This window comes from Budorcas taxicolor, chromosome 6, assembly GCF_023091745.1.
Source record: "Budorcas taxicolor isolate Tak-1 chromosome 6, Takin1.1, whole genome shotgun sequence".
NCBI lineage: Eukaryota > Metazoa > Chordata > Mammalia > Artiodactyla > Bovidae > Budorcas > Budorcas taxicolor.
Window position 1 is genome coordinate 93,381,137 of NC_068915.1, and position 21,408 is coordinate 93,402,544.

The 21,408-nt window shown below is 43.2% G+C and overlaps 1 non-coding gene and 1 pseudogene across 1 annotated transcript; one reads left to right on the forward strand and one right to left on the reverse strand.

Moving 5' to 3' along the window:
- Nucleotides 1–5,874: 5,874 nt before the first annotated feature.
- On the forward strand, nt 5,875–5,947 carry TRNAG-CCC (transfer RNA glycine (anticodon CCC)). The gene has a single exon. It is a non-coding gene; the product is annotated as a tRNA-Gly (tRNA).
- Nucleotides 5,948–8,925: 2,978 nt separating this feature from the next.
- LOC128049831 (60S acidic ribosomal protein P0-like) lies at nt 8,926–10,002 on the reverse strand (annotated as a pseudogene).
- Between the last annotated feature and the right edge of the window lie 11,406 nt (nt 10,003–21,408).

The window sequence follows — 21,408 nt, forward strand, 5'->3', positions numbered from 1 at the left end:
CAGATGACACCACCCTTATGGCAGAAATTGAATAGGAACTAAAGAGCCTCTTGATGAAAGTAAAAGAGGAGAGTGAAAAAGTTGGCTTAATGCTCAACATTCAGAAAACGAAGATCATGGCATCTGGTCCCATCACTTCACGGGAAATAGATGGGGAAACAGTGGAAACAGTGGCAGACTTTATTTTGGGGGGGCTCCAAAATCACTGCAGATGGTGATTGCAGCCATGAAATTAAAAGACACTTACTCCTTGGAAGAAAAGTTATGATCAACCTAGATAGCATATTCAAAAGCAGAGACATTACTTTGCCAACAAAGGTCCGTCTAGTTAAGGCTATGGTTTTTCCAGTGGTCATGTATGGATGTGAGAGTTGGACTGTGAAGAAAGATGAGCACCGAAGAACTGATGCTTTTGAAGTGTAGTGTTGGAGAAGACTCTTGAGAGTCCCTTGGACTGCAAGGAGATCCAACCAGTCCATTCTGAAGGAGATCAGTCCTGGGTGTTCTTTGGAAGGAATGGTGCTAAAGCTGAAACTTCAGTACTTTGGCCACCTCATGCGAGGAGTTGATTCATTGGAAAAGACTCTGATGTTGGGAGGGATTGGGGGCAGGAGGAAAAGGGGATGACAGAGGATGAGATGGCTGGATGGCATCACGGACTCGATGGGCGTGAGTCTGAGTGAACTCCGGGAGTTGGTGATGGACAGGGAGGCCTGGCGTGCTGCAATTCATGGGGTTGCAAGGAGTCAGACACGACTGAGCAACTGCACTGAACTGAGCTGAACACACCGGTATTGACTCCCTACCTGATTCTATGTCACAACTGCTCTCACTTTCCAGGGCCTCCTGAAATCCCTGGATCCTTATCTCAGAGTCTCTTTCTGGGGGAACGTACTCTAAAATAGTCAAATTTTGTTAAGCCTGAGGCATAACTGTGTGTATAACTTTGTAAGGTTACAAGGGTAGAGAAGTTGAAGCAAGAATATGGAGGCTTTGGGCTAGAAATAATTTAGGAAGGTCAGTTCTCTTTGTTGGCATGCTAGGGAGTTACCAAGAGACCTAAAGGGAAATGGAGAGGTGGGGTCAGGGTGCAGCTAAAGTTAGAGAGCACAGGGCAGGAAGTGAGCCTGTCTTCAGAGAGCTGCCTTTTCCTCCAAAAACACAGAGTAACTTGGAAACACCGGAAGAGGAGTAAACAGAGGGCAAGGGATAGGAGTAAAATGAAGAGGAGGAAGGGCTCCCATTAGACATTATCTACCAAGTTACTAGTGGGCTTCCCTGGTGGCTCAGTTGGTAAAGAATCTGCCTGCAAAGCAGCAGACTCAGGTTTGATCCCTGGGTGGGGAAGATCCCTTGGAGTAGGAAATGACTACCCACTTCAGTATTCCTGCCTGAAGAATGCCATGGACAGAGGAGACTGGCGGGCTATAGTCCTGGGATCACAAAGAATCTGACGTGGCTCAGCAACGAAACCACCATCACCAAGTTACTAGTACTACCTCCTAGTGCTTTCTGTTTATTTCCACAGGGTCTTTGAATGTCAAGTCTAGGGTGTGGGGCACATGAAGAATCAATGATTCCAGCAGGCAAGGCAGGAAGCAGTGAAGGCAAACAGAATTATCTAATAAAGGAGGATAGATTGTGTGAAGCAGGAGAGGGGCTTACTGAGTGGGGTGGAGGGCATGACAGGCTGTGGTTGCAAGTGGGAAAACAATGCTCAGAAACAGACTGGTGAAAGCCCTGAGTGTGACTCCTCGGACTGGTGGACCAGAGATGGAGGTCGTTAGCCCAGGCAATGGGCGTGGGGTCAAGGGATCTGAAGGGTTAACTCAGATTTGAAGTCACTAAAGATGAGGGCAAGGGACAAGGCAGAGGGGAAGGGATTGGAGTCAGCTCAAAGAGTCTCAGGAAGTGAGAGCAGATCCTATGAGTCACAGTGCTGAGATGGTGCAGGCTTCACCTGAACAGGTGAGATTCCCTGAGGATAGGGAGAGTGTGAGCAGGTACACCGCCAAGAGCAAAGAGCTGGCGCTCCATCCTGCGTGTGACTCAAGGGGGTGAGGCACAATGAGGAGAACTATTGGGAGAATACCAATTTTAGGCAAGAAGAAGAAAGGGACTTTCCTGGTGGTCCAATGGTCAAAACTCTGCCCTTCCAAGGCAGGGGGCCCAAGTTCGATTCCTGTTCAGGGAACTAGATCCTTCTTGCTGCAACTAAGACCTGGCACAGCCAAATAAATAAATAATAAATTTTTTTTTTTTAAGGAGAAGGAAAAAAAAGCTTTAAAAAGATGGATTCATATAAATGGAAATGTAATGGTTATTTTTACATGTCAACTTGGCTAGGCCACAGCACCCAGATGTTTGATCAAACATTATTCTATATGTTTCTATGGAAGTATTTTTTAGATGTGGTTTTTCAAGGTTTATTTTATTTTTGGTTGTTCTGGGTCTTTGTTGCTGCACGAGGGCTTTCTCTAGTTTCAGCAAGCGGGGGGTACTCTTTGTAGCCATCATGGTCTTCTCACTGTGATGGTTTCTCTTGTGGAGCACAGGTTTTAAGTGGGCGGACTCAGTAGTTGTGGCACATGAGCTTTGTAGCCCTGAGGCATGTGGAAGCTTCCTGGACCAGGGATCGAACCCATTTCGCCTGCATTGGCAAGCAGATTCTTATCCACTGTACCACCAGGGAAGTCCTAGATGTGACTTAAATTTAAATCAGTACACTTTGAGTAAAGCTGAGTGCCCTCCATAACATGGGTGCGTGAATGTGGCCTAAGCTGCTTCAGTTGTGTTTGGCTCTTTGCAACCCCATAGACTGTAGCCCAACAGGCTCCTCTATTCATGGGATTCTCCAGGCAAGAATATTGGAGAGGGTTGCCATTTCCTACTTCAGGAGATCTTCCCGACCCAGGGATCAAACCTGTGTCTTTTAGGTCTCCTGTACTGGCAGGCAGATAACACGGGGGCGGAGCGGGGGGCGGGGGGGGGGGGGGGGGGCCTCATTCAATCAGCTGAAGGCCCTCTGGGAAAAACACTTTTCTCCCCCAAAGAAGGGGGAATTCTGCCAGCAGGCTGCCTTTAGGCTTGAACTGCAACTTCAGCTCTCTCCTGTGTCTCCTGCTTCCTGACCCAGCCCTGCAGATTTGGACTTGCCTGCCACCACAACAGCATGCACCAGTTCCTTAAATTAATCTCTTTGTCTCCTCCCTAACTCCTTTCTTTCTTTCTCTCTCTGTCTCTCTCAGTAGATGATAGATGATAGGGATGTAGTGAAAAACAAAAACATAATCTATTGCCTCTATTTGATATTATATCATAAACAAATGGGCTTCCCAAATGGCTCAGACAGTAAAGAATCTGCCTGCAATGCAGGAGACCTGGGTTTGATCCCTGGGTTGGTAAGATCCCCTGGAGGAGGGCATGGCAATCCACTCCAGTATTCTTGCCTGGAGAATCCCCATGGATAGAGGTGCCTGTTACAGTCTATAGGGTTACAGTCTATAGGGTCACAAAGAGTTGGACATCACTGAGCCATTAAGCAGAGCAGAGGGATGTAGAGATAAACACGCAACTTTATATCTACATGTCTACATCTAGATACACACACCCTATTGGTTCTGTTTTTCTGGAGAAATCTGACTAATACAAGGACCCTGGGACTTTCCCACGATAGAGTGGGGATTCCAAAGATTATAGCAAAAGCCAAAATGGTAATAGAGTGAGGGAGAACAGAAAACAGGTGAGAGGGGCGAGACTGACCCAATGGGGAATTTGAGAATAAGGAACAAATTTGAGGGATTCGTGGGGATAAAGGTGTAAATCCCCATCAATTGAGTTTGAGTGCAGAAAGAAGATCATTTTGGTTATTTTAATCGAGTTTGAATTTAACACAGGGAATTGGGTGCTTACAAAACTTTAGGAAAAGCTGGCTTTCTGGAAAAGATTGCTAGAACAACACAGCCAGTGGGCCTTCTGGGAGCTACTTCCTGGCCACGAACAGGAAGATGGGCACTCAGAGCTGCCACAGGAAGACAGGAAAGGTTGACCTCACAAATACACGGCTTTAGCTGAATTCCTGGGAACCTAACACCATGGAGGTGGTAGATACAATGCCAGCAATACATTTAGGGGCCCATAAAACTTCTTACCAACAAATTTATTTTTTGCTTTTTTAATTATTTTATTTTATTGGATTATAGTTGCTTTACAATGTTGTGTTAGTTTCTGCTGTACCACAAAGTGAGTCAGCCATAAGCGTACATATATCCCCTCCCTCTTGAACTTCCTTCCCACACTCCCATAAAACTTAATTTCTTTTAAAATTAGATTAAAAATGAAATTTTAGGCTAAATTAATGTTCAAGTATTTAATAATAACATTAATCTTTATCCCAATGCAGTCATAGAGTATAGTTTTTTAATGAAGGAAGGGGTTCATTGACTTCCCTAGGGCCAATGAAAGTCACAAGGGGCCCTGAAAGCCATTGCTGCTGCCACCTTTGCAACTGCCTTGCGACTCCTCTGAGACTAGCGGATAGACCCTGTAATGTGCTGCAGAAAAAAGACAGTGAAGGAAAAAGAAGAAAACCCTGCTTCCACCTTCTTAACTGATGCAAATGCATCTAATCAATGGGAATGATTTGTGTCCGAACTCTTAGCTCCACAGGAATCTGGAACATACAGTTTTAGATTTCTAGTCTCCATGGTACCAGAAGACACACACAAAGAGAGTCAGATCAGATGGTGAGAGCTTGTCTTGCCACATTCAGCACACTTGCGTTAGGGAGCACAGGAGTACCTCAGGGCCTCACGATAGAGGACAAGGAAGGACAGAGGGCCCTGATGTTAGATAAGTTAGGCTTTGCTGAAAATGAAAGAAATGCCTCTTTACTCTCCAAGGAACACATGTTTCTGACGGTGAGTCTCAGGTTCTGATCCCACCCTAGTCCAAACAGCTATTACAGCTGGACTGAAACAGTCTGCTCCCTCTCCCCAGTGTTACTAGCAAAGATCCACACATAAGAGGATGGGGACAATTCATCTTCAAATCAACAGCAGCTTCCAGCTTCTCTTGGTATTTTTCCTCCCCGCTGATCTCATCTTTACCATTCTTCCCTTTTCTCACTGTGTTCCAGTAGCAAACATCCTAAAACACGACAAAACACGCTCACCTTAGGGGCTTTGCACTTGCTATTCTTTAGTAGGAAATAGCCAGACTTACTCTCTCACCTCCTTTAAGTACCTCTTCAAATGCCATCTTATCTGTGGCACTTTATGTCAAAGGGCGAATGGCAAACTCAGGCACATCCTGTCTTTCCCTCTGCTCTAGTTTCCTGCTAAGCACTTAGCATCTTCTAACACACACCATTTTTTTTTTTTTTTTTTTGCAGTAAAATTGATTTACAGCATTGTGTTGGCTTCTGGTTATAGCACAGTGTTCAGATATATATACATATGAAGGACAGGGAACTATATTCAATAATTTTTAATAAACCATAATAGAAAAGAATATGAAAAGGATGTATGTATGCATGTATATATATATATAAAATAACTGTTGTTTATCTGTTTTGTATATAGCAATTTGTATCTGCTAATCACAAACTCCTACTTTATCCCTACCCCACTCTCTTTCTCCTTTCATAAACTGGAACAGCCACTATGGAAAACAGTATGAAGTTTCCTTAATAAACTAAAAATAGAACTACCATAGGATCCAGCAAACCTATTCCTAGGCATTAGAGAAAACTCTAATTCAAAAAGATACATGCATCCTAATGTTCATAGCAGCACTATTTATAATAACCAAGGTATGGAAGCCAAGACATGGAATCAACAGATGAATAGATAAAGAATATGTGATACAGGGATTTCCCTGGTGGTCCAGTGGCTAAGACTCCACACTCCCAATGCAGGGGGCCCAGGTTCAATCCCTGGTCAGGGAATTGAATCCCATATAGCCCAACAAAGATCAAGCATGCTGCAACGAAGACACAACACAGACAAATATATATATTAAAAAGAATATGCATATATACAATGGTGTATTACTTGGCCATAAAAAGAATGAGATAATGCCATTTGCAGCAACGTAGATGAACTTAGAGATTATCATACTAAGTGAAGTAAATCAGACAAAGAAAAATATCATATCCTTATGTGTGGAGTCTAAAAGATAATACAGATGGACTTATTTACAAAAGAGAAACAGACTTAGACACAGAAAACAAACTGACACACTCCATTTAATATATTTGATTAGGATGTATCTTCACCTCTAGAAAATAAATTCTATGAAGAACCAGACTGTTCACCTATATCCTTAGCACCTGTAGTAGTGCCTGGTGCTTTTGAGGTACTCAAAAATATTTGTGAGCAAGTGAGTGAATGAATGAGTGAAGAATATTCACCCTTAGAGTCTACTTTTCTCCCAGCTAATTCATTTTGGCTAATGTGATCATCTTCAAAGTTCTCTGACGTATACAGTTTGTGTTTAGATTCATGCACAGAATTGAAACAGAAGAACAACATCTCCAAATGCTCCATTTCAGTCATCCAGATTTATAGCTTTATGCTCTCTCACATTATGTGTGAAGAGAGATCCAAAGAGGAGTGACTGCAAAGGGGTGAAAGTTGGTCAGTTGTGTCCGACTCTCTTCATGGACTATACAGTCCATGAAATTCTCCAGGCCAGAATACCAAGTGGGTAGCCTTTCGCATCTCCAGGGGATCTTCCCAACCCAGAAATCAAACCCAGGTCTCCTGCATTGCAGGCGGATTCTTTAGCACCTGAGCCTCAAGGGAAACCCAGAACAAAGTTTAGGTCCTCTGATTCTGAGCTCAGAGTATTTTCTGCTCTAAACCATCATGATTTGTATTCTTTTAGCATCCTTATTTTCATGTACACTCTAGGACTAATTGAGGGGAAAGATAGCCAACATGGGCAAATGCAAATTCAAATATTATTGCTCAGTCGTGTCCAACTCTTTGGGACCCCATGGACTGTAGCTCACCAGACTCCTCTGTCCATGAGATTTCCCAGGCAAGAATACTGGAGTCAGTAGCCATTTCCTCCTACGGGAGATCCTCCCAACCCAGGGATCAAACCCGTGTTTCCTGTGTCTCCTGCACTGCAGGCAAATTCTTTACCTGCTGAGCCATCAGGGAAGATCCAACATGGGCAATTCTCCAGAAAATAACTCAAATTCTACTCTTTCTCTTTCAAGAAAAGGTATGGAATACAATTGAGTGAGAGTACATTATCATAGGATATATTAGTTAACGGGCTTCCCTTGTAGCTCAGTTGGTAAAGGATCCACCTACAAAACAGGATACCCGGGTTCAATTCCTGGGTTGGGAAGATCCCCTGGAGAAGGAAATGGCAACCCACTCCAGTATTCTTGCCTGGAGAATCCCATGGACTCTAGCCTGCCAGGCTCCTCTGTCCATGGGGTTGCAAGAGTCAGACACAACATAGCGACTAAACCACCACCATATTACTTAAGATCTTTCTGGATGATAAAGACAAAATCCTTCTCAAACTGACTTACCCAAGAGAAGGAATTTATTGGATTTTGTACTAAAAACCCAGAGATAGTGTAGACTTCAGGCACAGTTGGATTCAGGCTTCAAAATGTATCATAAAAACATGGTTTTTCCTCATCTCTCAGCTCTGCCTCCCACTGATGAATTTCAGCCTCAATTTCCACATGGGAACGAATGACTGCAGGAGTTTTGGCCTCATGACAGCTCCATGATGGTTCACACCAATTGAGAGGGAATGTCTGTTCCTGCTCCAAAGCCTTACCAAAGCTTCTGTTGAATTTTGATGGCTGTTATGGGCCATGTGTCATCCCTTAATTAAATCTACAGTCTAGAGTAGGCTAGACTCTCATTGGCCAGAATATTTTGGAGTTGGGGATGGAAAAATCACCAGTACCACTGGAACTGAGAATGTGGAAGAAGTAAGTCCCTGATTGAAAGTAAGTCCCTGATCAGGGAGTGATATAAAGAATGCTAAAAATCCAAATAATTAAAAATGTCCACAAGACATGGAAAATTATTCATATTCAAATTTACTATATTAATACTGTGTGACTTTTGACACATCCCACAACTGCAGGAGACAGCAGAGAATATTGACTGTAAGATTGAGAGGATGAGCAACTTTGAGTTCATAGATAAGAGTATAGAACTGGGCTTCAGCATGGCTGAATAATAATCTTGAATCTTGTTTTGACCTCAGACTTTTCCATGTGATCCTGAGTAATTCACCTTGCCTTTCTGGTTCTCCAGCTTTTTTTTTTTCAGTCTGTTAAACAGATGAAAGAAACATCTATTTGCATTACCTAGCTCGCTGGTTACCATGTGCCTGAAATCAGATAAAATCATTATGCAAGGTGAGGCACATAGTTTTATTAGTTTATCATGAGAGATTTTCCATGCAAATATCACATATTTTGTTTCAATAAAGGATGATGAGGCTAATCTACCCAGTGACTTTTAGTTCTAAGTGTTATACAGTTGAATTTCTGACTGCAAAATTTAAGCAACTTTCTTTTGTTGGTTCCAACATCTGGGTCCAAAGTTTAACCAGGTATTCACTGACTGACCTCTCACTAAGAAAGAACATTTGAAGAGTTAGCCTAAGATTTGAGATGAAGGTAATCCATTGACAGATTTTTTAAATTCTCATTGATTCATTCATTCCTTTCACAGATAATTTTAAGTACCTATTACATGATAAATAATATAAACAAGGTCCTGAATCCATAGAACTTAGAATCAAGGGGGCATTAAGATTTTAAACTAATAATCATGCCAGTGAATGGGCTTCCCTGGTGACTGACTAGTAAAGAATCTGCCTGCCAATGCAGAAGGTGCAGTTTTTGGTGTTTTTTTTTTAAGAGAAGTAAGCCTTTATTTTCTCATTTCACAAGTAATGCTGGCCCGGTTGGCTGCTTTTTGGGGATTAGTCAAAGAGACCGAATTCCATATCCTCGTCCGACTCCTCCGACTCCTCCTTTGCTTCGACCTTGGCTGGGGCTGCGGTGGTGGCAGTGGGGACAGCAGTGGGGGCAGCAGCCACAGGGGCAGGAGCCACAAACGCAGAATGATCAGCCAAGAAGGCCTTGACCTTTTCAGCAAGTGGGAAGGTGTAATCAGTCTCCACAGACAAAGCCAGGACGCGCTTGTACCCATTGATGATGGAATGGGGTACAGATGCAACCGTCGGGTAACTGTTGCAGGCACACGCTGGCAACATTGCGGACACCCTCCAGGAAGCGGGAATCCAGAGTTTCCTCTGTGATGTCAAGCACTTTGGGGTTGTAGATGCTGCCATTGTCAAACACCTGCTGGATGACCAGCCCGAAGGAGAAGGGGGAGATGTTCAGCATGTTCACCAGCATGGCTTCGCTGGCGCCCACCTTGTCTCCTGTCTTAATCAGCTGCACATTGCTCAGGATTCCAATCGTGCCCCTGGAGATCTTAGTGGTGATGCCTAAAGCCTGGAAGAAGGATGTCTTCTCGGGCCCCAGACCAGTGTTCTGGGCCGCACAGTGACTTCGCACGGCGCTATGGCACCAGCACGGGCGGCAGCCAGCACGGGCGGCAGCCAGCACCTTGTTGGCCAGCAGCATGTCCCTGATCTCAGTGAGGTCCTCCTTGGTGAACACGAAGCCCACATTTCCCCGGATGTGAGGCAACAGTTTCTCCAGAGCCGGGTTGTTTTCCAGATGCCCTCGGATGGCCTTGCGCCTCATCGTGTTCCTGCCCATCAGCACCACAGCCTGCCCGCGGAGGGACATGCGGATCTGCTGCATCTGCTTGGAGCACACATTGTCAGTTCCCACAGTGAAGCATTTTGGATAATCATCCAGAAGTTGGATGATCTTAAGGAAGTAGTTGGACTTCCAGGTCGCCCTGTCTTCCCTGGGCATCACGGCGGTGCGTCAGGGATTGCCACGCAGGGTTTAAAGACGATGTCACTCACACGAGGACGCCTGGTGAGAGGCAGAAGGTGCAGTTTTGATCCCTGGGCTGGGAAGAGCCCTGGAGAAGGAAACGGCAACCTGCTCCAGTATTCTTGACTAGGAAATCCCATGGACAGAGGAGCTTGATGGGTTATAGTCTGTGGGTTATAGTCCATGGGTTGCAAAAGAGTTGGACATGACTTCAGTTCAGTTCAGTTCATTTCAGTCGCTCAGTCGTGTCCGACTCTTTGCGACCCTATGAATCGCAGCACGCCAGGCCTCCCTGTCCATCACCAATTTCCAGAGTTCACTCAGACCCATGTCCATCAAGTTGGTGATGCCATCCAGCCATCTCATCCTCTGTCGTCCCCTTCTCCTCCTGCCCCCAATCCCTCCCAGCATCAGGGTCTTCTCCAATGAGTCAACTCTTCTCATGAGGTGGCCAAAGTACTGGAGTTTCAGCTTTAGCATCATTCCTTCCAAAGAACACCCAGGACTGATCTCCTTTAGGATGGACTGGTTGGATCTCCTTGCAGTCCAAGGGACTCTCAAGAGTCTTCTCCAACACCACACTTCAAAAGCATTAATTCTTCGGTGCTCAGCTTTCTTCACAATCCAACTCTCACATCCATACATGACCACTGGAAAAACCATAGGCTTGACTAGATGGACCTTTGCTGGCAAAGTAATGTCTCTACTTTTCAATATGCTATCTAGGTTGGTCATAACTTATCTTCCAAGGAGTAAGTGTCTTTTAAGTTCATGGCTGCAATCTCCATCTGCAGTGATTTTGGAGCCCCCCAAAATAAGGTCTGACACTGTTTCCACTGTTTCCCCCTCTATTTGCCATGAAGTGATGGGACCAGATGCCATGATCTTCGTTTTCTGAATGTTGAGCTTTAAGCCAACTTTTTCACTCTCCTCTTTCACTTTCATCAAGAGGCTCCTTAGTTCCTCTTCACTTTCTGCCATAAGGGTGGTGTCATCCGCATTTCTGAGGTTCTTGATATTTCTCCCAGCTATCTTGATTCCAGCTTGTGCTTCTTCCAGCCCAGCGTTTGTCATGATATACGCAGCATATAAGTTAAATAAGCAGGGTGACAATATCCAGCCTTGATGTACTCCTTTTCCTGTTTGGAACCAGTCTGTTGTTCCATGTCCAGTTCTAACTGTTGCTTCCTGACCTGCATATAGGTTTCTCAGGAGGAAGGTCAGGTGGTCTGGTATTCCCATCTCTTTCAGAACTTTCCACAGTGTATTGTGATCCACACAGTCAAAGGCTTTGGCATAGTCAATAAAGCAGAAGTAGATGTTTTTCTGGAACTCTCTTGCTTTTTCCCTGATCCAGTGGATGTTAGCAATTTGATCTCTGGTTCCTCTGCCTTTTCTAAAACCAGCTTGAACATCTGGAAGTTCACAGTTCACGTATTGCTAAAGCCTGGCTTGGAGAATTTTGAGACTTACTTTACTAGCGTGTGAGATGAGTGCAAGTGTGTGGTAGTTTGAGCATTCTTTGGCATTGCCTTTCCTTAGGATTGGAATGAAAACTGACCTTTTCCAGTCCTGTGGCCACTGCTGAGTTTTCCAAATTTGCTGGCATATTGAGTGCAGCACTTTCACAGCATCATCTTTCAGGATTTGAAATAGCTCAACTGGAATTCCATCACCTCCGCTAGCTTTGTTCGTAGTGATGCTTCCTAAGGCCCACTTGACTTCACATTCCAAGATGTCTGGCTCTAGATGAGTGATCACACCATCATGATTATCTGGGTCGTGAAGATCTTTTTTGTACAGTTCTGTGTATTCTTGCCACCTCTTCTTAATATCTTCTGCTTCTGTTAGGTCCATACAATTTCTGTCCTTTATCGAGCCCATCTGTGCATGAAATATTCCCTTGGTATCTCTAATTTTCTTGAAGAGATTTCTAGTTTTTCCCATTCTGTTCTTTTCCTCTATTTCTTTGCACTGAGCTCTGAAGAAGGCTTTCTTATCTCTCCTTGCTATTCTTTGGAACTCTGCATTCAGATGCTTATATCTTTCCTTTTCTCCTTTGCTTTTTGCTTCTCTTCCTTTCATAGCTATTTGTAAGGCCTCCCCAGACAGCCATTTTGCTTTTTTGCATTTCTTTTCCATGGGGATGATCTTGATCCCTGTCTCCTGTACAATGTCATGAACCTCATTCCATAGTTCATCAGGTACTCTGTCTATCAGATCTAGTCCCTTAAATCTAGTTCTCACTTCCACTGTGTAATCATAAGGAATTTGACTTAGGTCATATCTGAATGGTCTAGTGGTTTTCCCCACTTTCTTCTATTTAAGTCTTAGTGACTAAAAAACAACAGGCCAGTGAATATATAACCAAAAACTGTCAAGAGCTATAGGACCATCTGATGAGAACTTGTAATTTAACTGAAGGAAGCCTCTCGGGTGAAATGACATTTAATCTGAAACTCAAATGGCAAGTATACTTAGTCATTAGAAAACTGTGGTGATGGTGGAAGTGGTGAGTAAGAATCAGGAGTGTTCTCAGAGAGGGAAAGACTGTACAAATGAGCCATATTGAGTGTCTGCTATTTTTGTCTACCCAGAATCCCTATCCCCCTTCTTTTTCTTCTCTTTTGGTAACTTAAACCTTCTCTCCTGTGAGGAACCCATTCTGCCACAGCTTAGGTAGATATCTGGCTGATACTGACCACAACGCTCCTTCTCCCACTTAGGACACTTACATCAGGCTAGCCGGCCAAGGTTTCACCTGCAACCTTTCTTTTAGAGTATCAGAATAAACAGAATCATGTGGCTACAGTTATTAAGCGAAGAATGTGTAATGTGTAAGAAAATGTATAAGAGAATTAGCCAATGGTTAGAGGGGGCATGTTTGCACAAGACCATCCTCACTTCTGCACCAAGCACACATTTGGTAGTTCCCAGGACATGGCAATCCACTCCAGCACTCTTGCCTGGAAAATCCTGTGGATGGAGGAGCCTGATAGGCTACAGTCCATGGGGTCGCAAAGAGTCGGACACGACTGAGCGACTTCACTTTCACTTTCACTTTCACAGCTACCTTCAGTTTTGAGAATTAGCTAGAAAAACAAAGTTCACTTAAAGCTGTGGAATTAAAGGTTACAGTTTATTGCAGGCAAAGGATACAGATTAAAATCAGCCAAAGGCAAAGACTCACTGGCCGGGAGGGTACCAAACCTGGAGTATTGAGCTGTCCTCTCCCGGTGGAGTCAAGATTGCATTACTCTCTTAACACTACATGTGACAATATGCACAGAATGTTGCCAATCAGGAAATTCATTTGACCATCCGCATCCAGAACTTTCACAAGGGCTTCGTCCCCTAAATATGATGTGGGTGGTCTCAGTCCCCAGCCCCTCCAGAGGTCAACTGATACCACTGACTCAAAGTCACCTTAAGATGCACATTGCTGATATGGATCAAAGCCCTTGCCTTAACTCACAGTGTTACTATCTGGCTGGTGTACAGCCCCCAGGCAGGTAGAGACACTCGTATCAAGCATGGCATTCAAAGTGCCTAAAGATTACTTCCCAGAAGCCTAGGATAAAGGGATAAAGGCCAGACCTCTCTCTGGGTAAAATTAATTCTTCATTACATAAATCAGCACCTTAGAGAGTGGATATCTTGCATCTGTGAGGACAGATCATGTCAAATCAAGAAGAATCAAACCAAAGATAAGCAGAGTCATAAAACAACACAATAAGGTCATAATTGGAGTTTCTGGAATTAGCCACGTTTGACTTCAGTTCAGTCGCTCAGTAGTGTCCAACTTTTTGTGACCCCATGGACTTCAGCACGCCAGGCTTCCCTGTCCATCACCAACTCCCGGAGCTTGCTTAAACATGTCTATCAAGTCGGTGATGTCATCCAGCCATCTCTTCCTCTGTCGTCCTCTTACCCTCCTGCCTTCAGTCTTTCCCAGCATCAGGGTCTTTTCCAATGAGTCAGTTCTTCACATCAGGTGGCCAAAGTATTGGAGTTTCAACTTCAGCATCAGTCCTTCCAATGAATATTCAGGACTGATTTCCTTTAGGATAGATTGGTTGGATCTCCTTGCAGTCAGAGGGACTCTCAAGACTTTTCTCCAACACCACAGTTCAAAAGCATCAATTCTCTGGTGCTCAGCTTTTTTATAGTCCAACTCTCACATCCATACATGACTACTGGAAAAACTCTAACTTTGACTAGATGGACCTTTGTCAGCAAAATAATTCCTCTGCTTTTTAATGTGCAGTCTAGGTTGGTCATAGCTTTTCTTCCAAGGAGCAAGCATCTTAGCCACATCTGAAGCCGCTTAGTATGTGACTTTCTGTGTTCCCTGTTTTTGCTTAAGTTTGTTTGAGTTGATTTTTGTTCTTACAATTAGAGAGGTTCTCAGGCAGGTTCAATCCCTGGATTGGGAAGATCCCCTGGAGTAGGAAATGGCAACCCGCTCTAGTAGTCTTGCCTGGGAAATTCCATGGACAGAGCAGCCTAGGGGCTTACAAGTCCACCGGGTTGCAGAGAGTTCAGTATGACAAGTGACTAAACACACACCAGGTGGGAAAGAACTCATTCATTTCAAAGGTTTAAAAGAAAAGCCATAATCTAATGAGCAAAGGGGAGTGATTGCTAGATGACACTAAAGACATAGGAAAGACAAGACCATATAAGAGTTTATATGCTGTATTTATTAAGTAAAATCCAGGGAATTTATTCTAAGACAGTGGAAATTTTCTAAAGAATTTTAAGAGGGAAGTGACATCTGATTTACAATTTTAATCATAAATCACAAATTTAATCATAAAATGGGAGGGGTGAAGGAGAATGCAGATGAAGAAGAGTACCTACTTTTGAGAAAAATTAGGAGATAAAACTGGCAGGACGTGATGATTGATTGGCTATGGATAGTGAGAAAGAAGGATGTGTTCAAAGTGACCCTCAGATTCTTAGCATGAGCCACTATGATGAGTGGAATTACCACTTATTGAGATGAGAGAATGAAGGGGTAGAAGTTGGAGATGAGTTTTAGATATTATACTTTCAAAATTCCTGTCATTCACATAAGAGATTATTTCAAGGAACCAAGAGAAGAAAATATGTCATGAAGTATGTGACTGCTTTAGCATCAGTCCTTCCAATGAATATTCAGGACTGATTTCCTTTAGGATGGACAGGTTGGATCTCCTTGCAGTCAGACGGACTCTCAAGACTTTTCTCCAACACCACAGTTCAAAAGCATCAATTCTCTGGTGCTCAGCTTTTTTATAGTCCAACTCTCACATCCATACACGACTACTGGAAAAACTCTAACTTTGACTATATGGACCTTTGTCAGTATGTGACTGATGTATTAAATCCTGGGAGCTACAGTGAGGACCAATGAGTGTCTGCTGGATTTGGAAATATGGCATTTATAGAGTGCTTCAGCAGGAGCAGTTTTAATGGAGTGGTGGGAAAGAAGCCGTATGAGTTGGGCTGCAAGTGAATGAGAAGCAAGCAATTAAGACTGCATAGAGAACTTTCCTAATAAGATTGTCTGTGGAAGGAAGTCCAGACAAAACTGGGCAAGAATGTGGAGTCAGGGGAAGTATATTTTTTGGTTTTGTTTTCTTTTAAGATAGGAGATGCTTGGTCATGTCTGAATTCAGATATAGATAGATTCTAGTAGAGAGAAAGATATAGAGGAAAGAAAAATAAAGTGCTCGTTAGAGTCATGATACCTGCTATAATGAAGTGACTCAGCAATATACAGTAGGTCAAACATAATAGAAATTTTTTCCTATGGTGTATACAATGGAATATTATTCAGCCATTAAAGGACCACAATTGGGTTCTTTATATAAAGACATGGATGGACCTAGAAACTAGTACCATATATTAATACGTAAGTATGGAATCCAGAAAAATGGTGTAGGTGATCTCACTGGGAAAGCAGAAATACAGACACAGAAGTGGAGAACAAATGTATGGACACCAAGGGGGAAAAGGGAAGCAGTGGGATGAACTGAGACTGACACGTATATGCTAATAGTTAACTAAAGAGACCCTACTGTATGGCTCAGGGGACTCTACTCAGTGCACTGTGGTGACCTTAATGGGAAGGCAATTCAGAAAAAGAGAGGATATATGTAAACATATAGCTGATTCCAAGAAATTAAAAGATGCTTGCTCCTTGGAAGAAAAACTATGACCAACTTAGATAGCATATTAAACAGCAGAGATATTATTATGCTGACAAAGGTCTGTATAGTCAAAGTTATGGTTTTTCCAGTAGTCATGTACGGATGTCAGAGTCGGACTATAAAGAAAGCTGAGTGCCAGAGAATTGATGCTTTTGAACTGTGGTGTTGGAGAAGACTCTTGAGAGTCCCTTGGACTGCAAGGAGATCCAACCAGTCCATCCTAAAGGAGATCAGTCCTGAATATTCATTGGAAGGACTGATGCTAAAGCAGAAACTCCAATACTTTGGCCACCTGATGTGAAGAACTGACTCATTGGAAAAGACCCTGATGCTGGGAAAGATTGAAGGCAGGAGGAAAAGGGGATGATGGAGAATGAGATGGTTGGGTGGGTAGCATAACTGTCTCGATGGACATGAGTTTGAGCCAGCTCTGGGAGTTGGTGATGGACAGGGAAGCCTGGCGTGCTGCAGTCCATGGGGTCGCAAAGAGTCGGACACATGAGTGACTGAACTGAACTGATAGCTGATTCCTGGTGGCTCAATGGTAAAGAATCTGCCTGCTAACAAGAGACGCAGGTGCAATCCCTGGGTCAGGAACATCCCCTGGAAAAGGAAACGGTTCCTATTCCAGGATTCTTGCATTGGAAATCTCATGGACAAAGGAGCCTGGTGGGCTACAGTCTTTGGGGTTGCAACAGAGTTGGACACAACTTAGAGGCTAAGCAATAATAATAGCTGACTCACCCTGCTGTATAGTAGAAACTAGCATGGGCTTCCCCTGTGGCTCAGCTAGTAGAGAATCTGCCTGCAAAGCGGGAGACCTGGGTTCGATCCCTAGGTTGGGAAGATCCCCTGGAGATGGGAAAGGCTACCCATTCCAGTATTCTGGCCTGGAGAATTCCATGGACTGTACAGTGGTATTAACTTAAGGTATACAACATGATTTGATGTATGTGTTAATATATACCTTGAAATGATTGCTACAAAAAACTTAGCTAACATGCATCACTTCACAAATGGCAACCCACTCCAGTATTCTTGCCTGGAAAAATCCCATGGACGGAGGAGCCTAGCCAGCTACAGCCCATAAAGTGGCAAAGACTGGAACACGACTGAGTGACTTCACTTTCACTTTCAGAAACTAGCACAACATTGTAAAGCAACTATACTCTGGTAAAAAATTATTTTTTTAAAACAAGAAATTTTTTCTCATTTACATACTGTTCTTAACACAGACGTTCTTAATGGCAGGTAGGTCTCTCCAAACGATGATTCAAGACTGAGCCTCTGTATATCTGTGGATCCTCTATCTTTAGTATATGAGTTTTAACTTTGCTGTGCCTCTCTGTACCAAGTGAGCAGAAGGGGAAAGAAGCATTTCCGCTTTTTTTTTTTAATTGGAGGATAATTGCTTTACAGTGTTGTGTTGGTTTCTGCCATACAACAATGCAAATCAGCCATAATTATATATCTTCTCCCTCTTGAACATTCCTGCTTTTTAAGCTACTTGGTCAAGAAGCAATGTATATCATTTATCATCACATTATATTTATAAGAACTAGTCACATTGCCTCACCTGAAGGTAAGAGAGGTTGGGGAATGTCGTCTGCATCTGGACAGCAACTTTCTAGCAACAACTGCACGTACCACAAGACAGAAGCCTGAAGTTAGGAGGACAGTTACTTCTGTTGCAGAAAATAACCAATTGAGGGACTTCCCTGGTGGGTTAGTGGTAAAGAATCCGCCTGCCAATGCAGGAGATGGGTTCGATGTCTGATCTGGGAAGGAGCAAAAAAGCCCTTGCATCACAGCTATTGAGTCTGTGCTCTAGAGTCCGGGAGCCGCGACTACTGAGCTTGAGTGCCCTAGAGCCCATGCTCAGCGACAAGAGAAGCCACGGCAGAGAGAAGCCTGCATGCCCCAACTAGAGAGTAGCCCCCACTCACTGCAACTAGAGAAAAAGCCTGAAGAGCAATGAAGACTCAGGATTAGTCATTCAGTCATGTCTGACTGCCCCATGGACTGTACTCCTCTGCCTATGGAATTCTCCAGGCAAGAGTACTTGAGTGGGTAGCCATTCCCTTCTCCAGGGGGGTCTTCCCTACCGGGGATCAATCTGGGTCTCCTGTATTGCTGGCAGATTTGTTACCACGTGAGCAACCAGAGAAGCCACTCAGCTCAGCCAAAAATTAAAAAAAAAAAAAAATTTTAAGGCAAAGAAAATAACCAATTGAACATATTCCTTGAGAAAGCAGGATGGAATGGGTTCCAGAATACACATGAAGAATTTGATAGGCAGAGGGACAAACTCTGCGTTTTGTGGGGAAGGAAGAAGGAGAAAATGAGCATTTGTGTTTTTATCACAAAGCACTTACAGGGAGTATCAGTTGAAGGAAAAGAATAATGTAGGAGGAGTTGAAACCTGGCTGTGCCTAAATTTGAAGTCCCAGACTATCACCCAGAATTTGGCTAAGGAATCATTAACTGCTGGTCACCTACTGTAGCAAGAGTTTTTACTAATAGGATAGAATCAATAGACTCAATACAGCCAGGATCAGTCCTGCCTACAGAAAGTTAAGAGTAATTCTTAGGGGGCTACTCCTGACCTTTGCCATGATAACCTAAAAGAAACACTCATAGAGAGTAAGTTTTGTCTTAAAATGAAATCATCTTAAAGCAGAGCCAAAGGCTTTGCCCTCCCTTGAATATAATAGCTTAAAAAACAAACTGAAACCTTGTTAAAAGTAACCTGAGGGGACAAGGCCAAAGGATGAACAATCTCTTGCTCTCAAGCTTGTAGAAGCCGAGGGAAAGCTGATCAGGGGCTGGGGCAGGCAAGTCAGTGTCGATACCACCACTGGAGATGAAGCAAGCAGCGCAAATTCAAAAAGCCTTGCTGTACTAAATAAGCTGCACAATCTTGGCTCCCAGACAAGAAAGAGAACTTGTGACCAAAAGGGACACTCCAAAAAGAATTTCAATGAAGCACAACTTGAGTCAAAACAATAAGTTGCCCAGATTACTTGGCTTGTGGACAGACAGCCTGGCATGTGGAGTGAATGTCATCAGCTGAGAACACAGCCTTGATTGGTAGCCATGGAGCCTGCTGCCCACGTGGTCCCCTCAGGCTGGCTTCCTGGTGAATGCTATTTGGTGAGTGCCAATCCACTCCCCTTCTGTTTGCTGTTTTTTCCTCCCTCCAAATGATTCCCACAGAAATCTTTCCCACCCTAGACACTGTGATAAATATGCTTTACTAAAATACCATCACAGTTTTATAAAAAACTTTTTTCAGCATGCAGAGCAACACTGATGGTATGAATATAAAATTGTTCAACCCTTTGAAGGACTGTGTGGCAGTTTCTTATAATGATAAATGTCCATGTAACCCATAACCCAACAATTCCATTCCAAAGTAGGTACCATCACTTCATGACAAATGGAAGGGGATAAAGTGGAAGCGTGACAGACTTTATTTTCTTGGGCTCCAGAGTCACTTCAGATGGTGACTGTGGCCACGAAATTAAAAAATGCTTGCTCCTTAAAAGGAAAGCTTGACAAACCTAGATGGTGTATTAAAAAAACAAAGACATCACTTTGCCAACAAAGACCCATATAGTCAAAGCTATGGTTTTTCCAGTAGTCATGTATGGATCTGAGAATTGGACTATAAAGAAGGCTGAGTGTTGAAGAATTGATGCTTTTGAATTATGGTGCTGGAGAAGAATCTTGAGAGTCCTTTGGACAGCAAGGAGATCAAACCAGTCAATCTTAAAGAAAATCAACCCTGAACATTCACTGGAAGGACTGATGCTGAAGTTGAAACTCTAATACATTGGCCATCTGATATAAAGAGCCGACTCACTGGAAAAGACCCTGATCTGGGAAAAATTGAAAGCAAAAGGAGAAGAGGGCAGTGGATGAGATGGTTAGATAGCCCATCACTGACTCAATGGATATGAATTTGAGCAAACTCTTGAGAGAGAGGGAAGGACATGGCATGCTGGAGTCCATGGGGTCACAAACAGCAACTGAACACACAATGAAAACCAATGCTCATACGAAGACTTTCATCAAAATGTTCATAGCAGCCTTCCATATAATAGACAAAAACTAGAAGTAACCTAAATGCCTACCAACAGGACAATGGCTTAACAATTGTGGTATATCTACATAACAAAATACTATTTGGCAATTAAAAAAAAAAAAAAGACTGATTGATGCATTGACATGGATGAATCTCAAAAACACTGTTGACTGAAATAGCCAGACACACATATACTGTCATACAATAGGATTCTAGGGTGACAAAAATGTTTTCTATCTCGTTTCGAGTAGTGGTTGCATAGATATAAAGATCTCAAAACTCATCTAACTAAACATCCAAAATCAGTGTTTTTTATTGAATATAATTAGTGCCTCAATAAAAAGAAATAATCTGTCTCTTTATTGAAGTGTTATTAACATGTCCTCTGCATATTCTCAGACTTCAGGTGCTTGAAAATAAACTTTCTATCTCATTTCATGCTTTAGAATGGCTTATGAGGTAAGTCTCAGAAAAATCCGAAGGCAAGCACCAACAAAGCTAAATGACAGAGTGTTGCTAACCCAAGGGAGAATCCGGGCAAATTCTGGGACCCAGCCAAGTGGCTCTGTGGTTAAACTCTCCCGGCTGTTTTTGCCAACAATAGACCCCTCTTCTCGTGTGCCCTGGAAGGAGGTTAGTGCTATTCCAGCTGAAGTTTACACAGACAGGATTTATCAGGAGTTAACCCCTATGGTCTTCTGTGTAGTCATCCTTAACTGATCCCTATAGAGAACACTCACCTCCCTGAATGTCTGTTATATTCTTAACTATACCATACAGCTCAGCATCTATTTTATACCTAGTACACTACAGAAGGCAGGCAATACAGTAGAATGTTTAAAAGCGTGGTCTTTGTAATCAGAGACCTCAGTTCAAATTCTATCTCTGTCACTTATTTTTTTTTTGCCTAAATTTGGAGACTGCACTCAGTCTCCTTAATCTTCAATAACTATTTGCACAAAGTGAAAGTGAAGTCGCTCAGTCGTGTCCAACTCTTTGCGACCCCATGGACTGTAGCCTACCAGGCTCCTCCCTCCATGGGATTCTCCAGGCAAGAGTACTGGAGTGGGTTGCCATTTCCTTCTCCAGGGGATCTTCCTGACTCAGGGATCGAACCCTGGTCTCCTGCATTCCAGGCAGACACTTTAACCTCTGAG